General features: G+C 32.7%; 1 protein-coding gene across 1 annotated transcript in view; it reads right to left on the bottom strand.

The window, feature by feature from the left end:
- LOC105222594 (glycine receptor subunit alpha-2) overlaps positions 1-7994 on the bottom strand; it is a 35401-nt gene extending 27407 nt beyond the window's left edge. Inside the window, exon 1 of the mRNA XM_049451679.1 lies at positions 7461-7994. The gene's annotated coding sequence lies outside the window, so the exon portion shown is untranslated. The remainder of the gene's footprint in view (positions 1-7460) is intronic.
- Positions 7995-12233: the final 4239 nt, after the last annotated feature.

Consider the following 12233-nt stretch of genomic DNA (forward strand, 5'->3'; position numbering starts at 1 on the left):
TGCATTTGGATTTTTTTATTTAAATTTGCGAGGTATTTAATCTTATTTTCAATATCAGTATTTTATTTCATTTCTTAAAAAAAATATATTTTTTAATTTTTTTATGTCATAATGTTTTTAAGAATGAAAAAATCATTTGGATGGGCATAAATAAATATATGCCTTTTTTCTGTATATAAATAATATTAATTAATTTTTATTTCTGTTTTTAATTTTTTTAATTCATTGTTTAAATTTTTTTTTTTATTTTATTATATTTTTTGTAATTTCAACCAAATCACTCAAAACAATAGACGAATCCTAGTAATAACTACTAAAAACTGAAATTAAGCTATGCACAACTTTTATTAATTTTTCTTTTAATTAATTTAATTAATTGGATTTAATTTTTGTGGATTTATTTTATTAATTTTGTCAATAATTTTATTAATTTTGAACTCAATTATTTAATTAATTTTTAATTAATTTAATTTTTTTTAATTACTTCTATTAAAATTTTATTTTATTTAATTATATTAACTACTTTTTTCACTTTTTATTTTTATTATAGAAAAATTATTAACTAATGATTAAACTTTTATTAATTTTTTTTAATTAATTTAATTTTTGTGGACTTATTTTACTAAGATTTGTAAATAACTCTATTAATTATTTACCTTTAATTTAATTTTGAACTCAATTCTGTTCATCATTAATACTTTATTTAATTTTTTTTATTAATTAAAACTTTATTTTAGATTAACCATTAATTTAATAATATTTATTATTTTTTTTCTGTTATTTTTATTAGAAAGAAATTAAATTAAATTATGTACCGCTTGCATTAATTTTTTTTAATTCATTTAATTTTTCTTAATTTATTTTAGTAATTTTGTAAATAATTTTATTAATTATTTACCGTTAATTTAATTTTGAACTTAATTATGTTAATTATATATTGATTTTTTAATTAATTCGATAAACATTTTTTAGATTAACTACTTTTTTAGTTATATAAATTAATTTTTCCATGTTTTATTTTCATTAGAAAAAAATTAAATAAGATTTATTAATTTTGTAAATAATATTATTAATTATTTACCTTTCATTTAATTTTGAGCTTAATTATGTTAAATATATACGAGTATTGATTTTTTCAATAAATTTGATAAATACTTTTTTATATTTTTTTTACTATTAATTTAATTATATAAATAATTTTTTTATATTTCATTTTTATTTTTTACTATAAAAAAATACCGAAATTAAATCATTAATTAATTAATTTAATTGTTTTAATTTTACTTATTCATTTTCATTTCATTAATAAATAACCGTTAATTTAATTTTGCACTTAATTTCTTTAATAATTTATAATTAATTTAATTTTTGTAATTAATTTTATTAATATTTTATTTAAGATTAATTAAAAATTTAATCATATTATTTAATTTTGTAATGAATGCGTGTTTTTAATTTTTTAATTAATATTATATATAATACTGTTGTTTTACATGTGTTTATTTCAATCAATTTAATGGAAGTGAGTTATGTTGGTTACAGATATTATATGACAGCTTAACTTAAGTTACAGTGCTATGGATTCTTCGCAGGGTTGCAATTAAATTGCTTCGTTCTCTCCAACACCTCCCCTCGAAGAATTTTGATTGCATTATAATTTATGAACATTTATTCGTCATGCCCATATTTTCGATGCATTTGTAGTGTTTTTCCACAGGCAATCCTTTGGTAAGGACATCAGCTGGCATATCTTCTGTAGGCATATAATTCAAGTTGATATCGCCGCTTTGATGCTTCTCGCGTATGAAGTGATGACGTACGTCTATGTGCTTAGTACGTGAATGGAATGCCATGCTCTGCACTAACTTCTGTGCACTTTGGCTGTCGTTGTAAATCGTTATACTTTCGTGCTTAAAACCGATCTCATTCACCATTTCTCGTAAGTACATAGCCTCTTTTGTAGCTTCACTCAAAGCCATGTATTCGGATTCGGTGCTTGAAAGTGATACTGTCTTCTGCTTACGGGCTTCCCAGGATATTGCGGCTCCAGCCAATATAAAAGCGTAACCGGAATATGAACGTCTATCGGTTAGATTACCACCCCAATCAGCATCGACGACTGCATACATATCTTCATCTGTCTGCTCATATAGTAAGCCATAATTTAAAGTTCCTTTTAAATACCTCAGTACTCTTTTGGCCGCTTTCCAATGCTCGAAACTATAATTAGAATTGAATTGGCTTAGAAAATTAACTGCGAATGCTAAATCAGGTCGTGTTGTTACAGCCAAATACAATAGAGCACCAATTAAACTCTGATATGGAATATTCTGTATTTCTTTGTTGTCTGACATAACTGGTTTTTCAAGTTTGCAATTGTATTCGAGGGGTGTCTTGACTGGTTTACAGTCTTCCATTTTAAAACGTTTTAAAACATTAATAGCGTAATCTCGTTGATTTAAAAATAGTGTATGATTCTTCAAATCTTGTTTAAATTCAATACCCAGACATATTTTAACTGGTCCTAAATCTTTCATTTCAAAACTTTCCGAAAGAGATTTCTTGACTTCTTTTAACCATTCATGATCATTCGTAGCAATGAGCAAATCATCTACATACACTGTAATTAACATTATCTTAGATTTTTGTTTCAATATAAATAAACATGGATCGCATTTAGATGCATTAAATCCTATTTGTCTTAGTTTATTCGTTAATTTTTGATACCATTGAAAACCAGACTGTCGTAACCCATATAACGATTTGTGTAGTCTACATACCGGATCTTTGATTTTCGATATTGACTTCTGCCAATTTTCTGCTGTACGTCGTATTTCTTCAGCTTTAGCCTTTTTTATGTGTGTCGGATATCCTGCTGCTACCTTTTTAAGGATTACATCTAAATATTCAGGTATTTCCATATATACTGCTTCGTCTAGGTCACCGTTCAAGTAAGCAGTCATAACATCCATTTGATGTATTTGAAGATTCTTTTGGGTTGCAATTGCAGCCATCATTCTGATCGATGTCAATCTTGTAACTGGGGAATAAGTGATATTGAAATCCTCCCCTGGACGTTGCGAGCACCCTTTTGCTACTAGGCGTGCTTTTTTAACATTGCCTTCTTTTGTACGAAACACAAAACGATTCCCAATAACTTTTCGTCCTACAGGTCGATCTACTATGTCCCATGTTTTGTTTGAAATTTGAGCCATATATTCATTTTCAACGGCACGCAGCCACATATTACATTCTTCACTGTTTATAGCTTCTTGAAAACTAGTTGGATCATTTTCTACTGATATATTTGCATATTCGCATTCTTCAAAATCTACACTAGATTCAGATTCAGTATCGTTTTTCTTAGTTTTGACTTCTTGAAATGACTTCTTGGGCCGTCCGCGCGTTCCAGTTCGAATTAGCTTTGGTCTACCTTTGCCCCTTTTCGGAACGATTAATTCAGTATTTATGTCTTCATTTTCACTTTCGCTTGAAGACCCCTCAATTATTTTCTCAGATTCAACTATGCTTTCATCTTTTCGTGTATCGAAATCTATCTCCACAGATCCATCTTCACAGTACTTATAATCATTTCTATCAAATGTTTCATCTAAAAATTTCACATCTCGACTGACTAGAATCCTCTTCTTTTCAGGAGACCACAATCGATACGCTTTAGCTTCATTCGAATAACCTACTAGTATACACTCTTCAGACCTGGAATCAAATTTTCCATTTGACTTATCTTTTATTAAAACGTAACATTTTAAACCAAATGGTCTGAAGTGAATGACTGTGGGAGTTTTACCTGACCACATCTTGATAGGCACTTCATCTTCTAGGACTTTTGTGGGACACCTATTTCGAATATAGTTCGCTGTGTTTACAGCCTCTGCCCAAAATATTGTTTTTAATCTTGCTTGTGTTAACATGCATCTAGACATTTCTAAAAGAGTTCTATTTTTTCTTTCAGCTATGCCATTCTGCTGTGGTGTATAAGGAGCGGTCAAACGCCGCTTAATTCCACATTCATTTAAATAGTTTTGAAATTCGTTACTCATATACTCCAACCCGTTGTCTGTCTGTAGTATTTTAACTTTCTTCCCTGTATACGTTTCCGCCATATTCTTAAATATTTTAAATTTTTCTAAGACTTCTGACTTATTTTTCATGAAATAAACCTCGGAAAATCTCGAAAAATCGTCAGTGAATGTCACAAAGTACTTTGCACCCGAATGTGAGCAAACCTTCATTGGACCGCAAACGTCGCTGTGTACAATCTCCAGTAACTCGGTTGTACGTTGGTCCCTCTGCTTTGAAAATCTTTCTCGTGTTTGTTTTTCGCTTAAACAAATTTCGCAAGTTTGCAGTTTTTCATTTGTATTAAAATTTATACCGTGTACCATACCAATTGCGCGTTTTAAGTCTTTTTCGTTTAGATGGCCCATTCGTACGTGCCATGTGTTTATGCTATTTGACTTCATTTGCGAAAATCTCGCAGATTGATCAAAACCTTTAACGTAGTACAAGTCACCGATTCTTATCGCTGTCAGAATAGTTTCCCCATTCTTTGAAATGACAGCTTCATTTCGCCGAAAAATTACTTCATACCCCTTATTCGCAATTTTTGAAACAGATAGCAAATTCGTTCTTAAATCTTTAACATACAATACATTTTCGAAATTAATTCGCTCTTCGCTCTTATTTTCGTTGATAATAACTTTAACGTTGCCTATACCCGTGATTTCAGCTGTGTTGTTGTTTGCTAGGCTGAGAGTCTTGCTAATCTCTCTAAAGTTATTGAATTCGCTCTTTTTTGCACTCATATGTGATGAACAGCCGCTGTCTAAGCACCAATATTCGCCGGAATTGGTTATTGTACGTGCTGATTCGAAAAACATGGATTTTTCGAAGTTCTCCTTTTTCGTTCCAGTAGTTGCGTTGTAGTTTTTTACCCTTTGTCTTGATGGACAATTTGGCGATATGTGACCAACTTCGCCGCACTTGTAGCAAGTTCGTTTATCTTGCTTTTCTTTTGTTGACTTTTTGTTGTGATTGTTAGAAGACTTACCATCACTTGTATTTCTGACGTTTGTTCTTCGTTGAGCAATTAACACATTATGCTCTGCTGCTGCTTCTTTTGCTTGTCTGGATTGTTCTTCTTCCAGTATCTTTACTCTTAAAATGTCTGGCTTAGGGAGTTCATCTCGAGTTTCCAGCGCACATCGGAACGTCTCAAACGAATCGGGTAAACTATAAAGAAGCAATATAGTTAATAAATCATCCCCAACAGTAACATTTATTTCCTTCAATTTGTTGACAGCATGGAAAAATTCGTTTAAATGTTCGCGAACGTTATCACCCTCCTTCATGCGGGCGAGTGCAATACGTTTCAGTAGGGTAGCTTTTCGCGCAGGACCCTTTGACTGGAACGTAGACTCCAACTTTTTCCACATTTCGTGTGATGTTTCGCATTCAGTTATCAGACCCAATTCTGATGGTGTAATTGAAAGCATTATATCAGCACAGGTCTTCTGATCGAAATGTATCCACTTCGCTGCGTTGTTGTCGTTTGGACAAGGTATAGCTCCAGATGCGTAGCTCCATAAATCAGCTTTCACAAGAATTGCACGCATGTGCAACTTCCACGTATCGTAGTTATCCGCGTTTAGCGGATCAATCCTCACTGTTGAGCTCGCCATTTATACCACTATCACCATATATGATGCAATTGATGATGTACGAATCTTTTTATTTAATACAGATGATAAAATATGACTTTAATTTAAAAATGTATGCCCTGGGCCCATAACCTGTTGTTTTACATGTGTTTATTTCAATCAATTTAATGGAAGTGAGTTATGTTGGTTACAGATATTATATGACAGCTTAACTTAAGTTACAGTGCTATGGATTCTTCGCAGGGTTGCAATTAAATTGCTTCGTTCTCTCCAACAAATACCTAATTAAATTTCTTTAATTTATTTGAAAATTTTGTATGCTTAATTTTTATTAATTTTTCTAATTAAAACAATTTAAGTTTAAGTTTTTTTTTTATTAAAATGTTTAATTTAGATTATTTTTTTTAATTTTGATTACATTAATTAATTTTTTAATATAAATATTTTATTTTTTTTTTATAATTTATATATGTTTTTTTAATTATAATTTATATATGTTTTAATTTAGATTATTTTTTTTATTTTGATTACATTAATTAATTTTTTAATATAAATATTTTATTATTTTTTATAATTTATATGTATATGTTTTATAATTATAATTTATATATGTTTTATATAATACTAAATTCAATTTCTTTGATTTATTTTAACATTTTTTGTACTTAATTTTTACTAATTTTTCTAATTAAAATTAATTAAATAATTTTTATAGTTATTTTTTTTTGTAACTTTTGTAGTTAATTCTGTACATTTTTTTAAAGTAATTTAATTTATTCCTTTTTTCAATTTTTGTAATTAATTTTTGGAAATAATTTTTATTATATGTACATATATTAATTTTTTTCTTTTGTTTATTTTAATTTTATTATAGTTAGTTTTTTATTATTATGTTTCTTTCAACCCGGAAGCCATAGTTCTGATTTTAGTCCCATAAGGATTAATTTTAGTAATTAATTTATTATTTTTGTACAGTTAAATTTATTTATGTAATAAATTTTATTAATTTTGATAATAATTTCTTTTTTATTTTTATGGTTAATTATACATATGTTTGTAACTATTATTAGTTGAAATATATTTTTTTATTATTTGTAATTAAGCTTCTTAAAATATTTAATTTAATTAAATACATTTTGTAATTAGTTCTATTATGATTAAAGTTAATTAAATGTTTGTAATCAATTTTATTTATTTAAATATTTTTTTTAATATTTGTAAATAAGTTACTTAAAATTTTTAATTAAAATTAATGATTTCTTTAATTAATATTATTATTTTTTTAGTTAATTAAATGTTGGTAATTTTCATTAGTAATTTAAAAGTTTTTTAAATATTTGTAATTAAGTTTTTAATTAAATTTATTAATTTTTGTAATTAATTTTATTAATTTTTTTTGTTTATTCATTCTAATTTTTTATATTTTTATTTTTTAATCTCTTTGTTGTTAGAACAGCTTTCAAATCCGTTCAACTTGCACATATGCGGAAACAATAATAACAATTTTAGTGCCATAAAGTTTAAGACTCACTGAATCCGTCACAAAACACGCAAGAAACGCGTTGCCAATTTATTTTTTACGTTATATGTAAAAATACATACATTTTTTGTATATATTCTACAATATACACACTTTTGTTTATACTTTTATTTTTTCTTTAATTATTTTATTACTTTTTAAGGACTTTTTTCCGATTTTAATTACTTTTTAAGTGCTTTTTCCGATTTTTACTACTTTTTTCCAAATATGATTACTTTTTACTGCCGAAACAAACTTACGTATTTCCTCCCTCACGTTATGGTTAACACTTTTTCAAATAAACACAACTTTTTCCATTTATATTTCACATATTATTCTTATTTTTGCCAATTTTCGCGACAATTCTATTTTATTTTTCTTGCGCTAATACTAATTACGTCAATTCAGCACCGTTAGCATTACTTCGAGCTCAACGTAAGTGCAGCAGTACTTTGACCGACGTCACTAACAAACACCAACGACCGCTGGCAAACACGCTGCTCTGCGCCACTATACACTATGCAACACTGTGCTAGTATTCTAGCCAACTATACACTAAGCTTAAGCGCCTTGCTGACTTTAGCCAACTTTAGCCGACTTTGCGACGCTGCGTTTCGCTAGCGACCGCACAACCAACTGCGCATCGATGACTCGTGCTCGCGCTCGTACTACAATGCACGACGTGTTTGCTCGGCCTTTTTGTCGTTGTTGTTGTTGTTTTTTTTTTATTGCGTTCGCTTGTCTCTAATTTGTGCTGTGTGTGTTGTTAAAGTCGTGAAAGGACTTTGCGCGCGTCAAAGTCCTTTCGCCGCCATCAAAGGACTGAATGAAGCGGCGAGTGAGCGATTGTTTTTTCCCCAACCGACGAGCATCAAACAAAATCAACCAGAAGCGTTGTCACGACGGCTGAACTTCATAAGCGTCTAAATTTGTGTGTGTATGCGTCTATATGTATATGTAAATAGTTGCTTGAGTTGTTTTTTATGAGTGTGTTGATATTGTATGTAGCGGAATTATGCCGGCGCGACCGGCGGAGTCGCCCATCGCTCCAGCTGTCTGGTGGCATGGTGTCCATTACTCCATAGACCTAAGTATTGCTAACAAACCTCTACTTAGTATATATCGCATGCGGAATACTATTGTTATTGCAAACGCGCGTGTGTGTGTGTGTATGTGTGAAGTGTATGCAATTCCTTGGAGTATGAGTGCAGGAGCGTGGACCTTCCTGTTAACCTTCTGTGCCGTTCCAGCAGCTGTTACAAATAATATATGTATATATGAATGTACATACATATATAGTATATACAATATATATGTACATATGTATATATATGCATATATGCATATATGCATGTAAATATATATTTGCTTTCACTTTTTGTTGTGAACTAGAATATGATTATAGCTGCTTGCCGCCTATATCGCGTGCCAGTCTGCATATGCTGAAGGTTTTACTAGTCCCCTGCAACAACAATAACAATATGGAGAATTTATGGAACTCACATGCCATGATTTAATTCCGATCGAAATGACGAAAATGACGACTTGGAAACCTCTAAAAAATAATAAAAAAAAACTTCTACTTTCCATTGTTGCTTGTTTTGTTTGTTGTTGGTTAGGTGGGTAAATGATGCCATTTGGATTTGTCATTGCTGTTGAAGGTAGAGTCATTGAGGAGTTTTCGCTAAATTACGGAAGTATGTTAATGCCATAAATGTCGTGTACTTATTTCAAAAATGTGTTAAGGTTTGAGGTTCCGTTAAATTTTGTCAATTATTTGGTGATATTTTCGTTGAGGCTACAGTGTGCCCTCGATGTAGCGAATCAACTTTTTTAAGCGCTCCACCTGCAAGTCAACGGGTTTTTTTCTGTGAACTTGTACTTACTGAATTTGGTTGAAACCGATCGGACGGGTCCCAAGATATGTGATTTCACTTAAATATGAGCGCTGCCAAAACCCTGATATGAAGAATTGGCGAAGTTATAATCCTAATTTACCCACTTCCACACTCTCGGTAGATGTCTTTATAGGATTTGTCCCAACCGAATTTGATTATTATAGTTTTAGTGGATTAGAGATCGTCATCGAAAGGGGAGTCTCTCAACCGAGGTTTTTTACGTGGGTCGCAAACCCAATGCACAACTCTAAGTAGGGATACTTCGCCTTCTCACTTTGTGTCGCCTTCAAACGGAGGTTCTTTGGCTACCGAGAGGCTTCTTGGTCTAATGCCGGAAGTCGTAAGCTGCTTGAGCAATATGTAAAATAATCGTTTGTGGCCACTACCAAGTGTATGGCGATCAGACTTTCCTCACTTGCGTGAACTTCTACACGACTCTAACGAGGGCATGACGAAATATCTCCTGTCATCAAACAAACAGTCGTCACACTCGCTTTAAGGCACCGACGTTACTGTTGACAGTCATAACTTCGAAATCGTTGATAATTTCGTCTGTCTTGGAACCAGCATTGACACCAACAACAGCGACTGAGTAGGCAATTGAGAAGTAAAGTCCTCTTTCGACGAACAAAGACCAAACTCTAGAAGTCACTTATTATCCCCGTCCTGCTACACGGTACAGAGGCATGGACGATGACAACAGCTGATGAATCAGTGTTCTGAGTTTTCTAGAGAAGGGTTCTGAGGAAGATTTATGATCCTTTGCGCATTAGCAACGGTGCTGACCGAGATATATGACGGCATTGACACAGTACAGCAAATTAGAAGACAGCGGCTATACTGGCTAGGTCATGTTGTCCGAATAGATGGAAACACTCCAGCTCTGAAAGTAGTGAATGCAGTACCCGCCGGAAGAAACAAAGAAAGAGGAAGACCTCCGCTCTGTTGAAAAGACTAGGTGGAGAAGAACCTGACTACACTTGGAATCTCGGATTGGCACCAAGCAGCGAGAAGGAAGAACGGCTGTTACGCTGTTGGAAACTCGGCTATAATCCCGTTAACTGTGTCTACGTCAATAAAGAAGATACAGAACAAGAGGAATTTGATTATAGCAGTTTTTTGACATACAATATTTGTATGGAAAGTAATAGGACTGAGTCGATTTTAAAAAAATATTGAACTAATTGTTATAATTCTTTAAAAACTTTCAAAATAGACTCCTCCTGTGTCGATGCAGCCAGGCCTTCTACGGAATAGCTTTGAGAGCCGAGGTGCATGATGCTTGGATCCCCTATCATCGGCCTTTTCAGGCAAGGAAACAAAAAAGTCCGGTGGGCCACATATCGGTTGTAGAGCGGCTGTGGAAGCTTTGGAATACTTAGGTAGCTGTTCACAAGAAAGGCGGTTTAAGCCGGGGCGTTGTCGTGGTGCAACTTCAAATCGGCTGCAATGTCTTGTCGGACGCGATTGATCCTTCGTTTGAGTGCGCCTTCTTCCACTTAAAACTTGGCGTTGGCGGTTCGTCCATAAGGAACATATGCGTGGTGGACGATGCCTTTGATATTTTTGTCGAAGTCGCAGTTCTCTCAGCACGGTCTTCATCAGCGACCTCTTCCCGGCCCGACAAAAAGCCCTGATGTCACCGAAACACACCACTTCTTGCTAAAGCAATATCTGGGTAAGCCTACTTAATCATATCAAACGTCACTGTCGCAGATTTACCGAGTTTCATACAGAATTTAAACACGCACCTCTGCTCTAACGAACGCTGCTTTTTTCGGCTTACACAGAAAAAGAAATACGTCGCGCGAAGGAGTTTGTCCGGACTCTCCAGGTGCTCGGCGACAACTGACCAGCCACTCGATCGTTAGCTAGGAACGCACTCTATCGAATCCAGTCGATGTGCGCATGCTTCGAAGTACAGTCGCAGCGAAACAAAATCGGTCTTATTACTTTCCGGACAAACCCGGATCACGATTTGATCACGATCTTCTTAAAGTCTTTACGGATTTGTTAAAATTTTCAGAAGTATTTATCTTGATAAAAAAAAACTTCAGCGAAACAAGAGCTTGAAACTTAATTTTGCTAAGAACTCCATAAGTTTCCGATTTACTGAGCTGAAGTGACATATGCCCCACAATATTTGAATATGACAGACACACTAACCGAAACTTTAACTACTTCAATCCAACATAGCATAACTTTGGTTCACAATTTTTTGACCGTGTACTGTATACAATAACAATAATGTTTTTTTTTTTTCAAGTTAAATTAGCTGTCAGTTGTATGAGTGACTCTTCTCTCTATTTGCTTAACTTACCTTGTCATACTCGCAGATTATAACATTTGTACACATATAGATCTACAAAACCCACGAAAACTACCGTTAAACATAATGGGACTCACAGGTTGCTATGACAGTTATAAGTAATATCTAGGTACAAGTTTACTGAGCTTGCTTACATAGGTGGAACCATGGAGGGCGATGACACTTATAGAATGATACCATATGTTCGTGCAACATACCGAAACGGACGCGTACACGGTTAATTAATAATGGCGTAATGAAGCCAAAATAAAAATAATTTCGATAATTGACATATTTATATATTTAGTAAATTATAACTGAAGTTTAGGGCTTCATTTACATCCTCAGATTTTGCTGACCAAAGCAGCCATTTGTGATTTTATCTATGAGCGTGTGAGTAATTTACAGCAGCGTGCAGAAAATTGCAAGCCTTAAAGCGCTTCTCATGTCCAAATAAAAAACCAAATGTCTTTTCCGAGGCTTTTGATTAATCCCACGACAGTAGTTGTTTTCATAAAAAGAATGTAACCTGAGGTTAAGCCCCCGATATGTAGTTTTTATGAGTATTTTTTAAACCATGCTTAAGCCTAGACCATTTCTTAGCTTTCCCGTTGCTTTTTACAATACCACGGTAGATACAATCCATTTTGTACTCGTCGAATTGAGTTAATACTCCCTTGTCGTGAAACAATATCGGTTAACTGGAAAATCGCCAAAATCTTCATGAAGCTATGAAGGCATTTAGCACAAAATATTTCACGCAGTTAAAAATCATCGATAAAAACCATTTTACTTTAGACAAGGTCCGATTGCATGGGGTTAACTTG

This window comes from Bactrocera dorsalis, chromosome 3 (genome assembly GCF_023373825.1).
Source record: "Bactrocera dorsalis isolate Fly_Bdor chromosome 3, ASM2337382v1, whole genome shotgun sequence".
Lineage (NCBI taxonomy): Eukaryota > Metazoa > Arthropoda > Insecta > Diptera > Tephritidae > Bactrocera > Bactrocera dorsalis.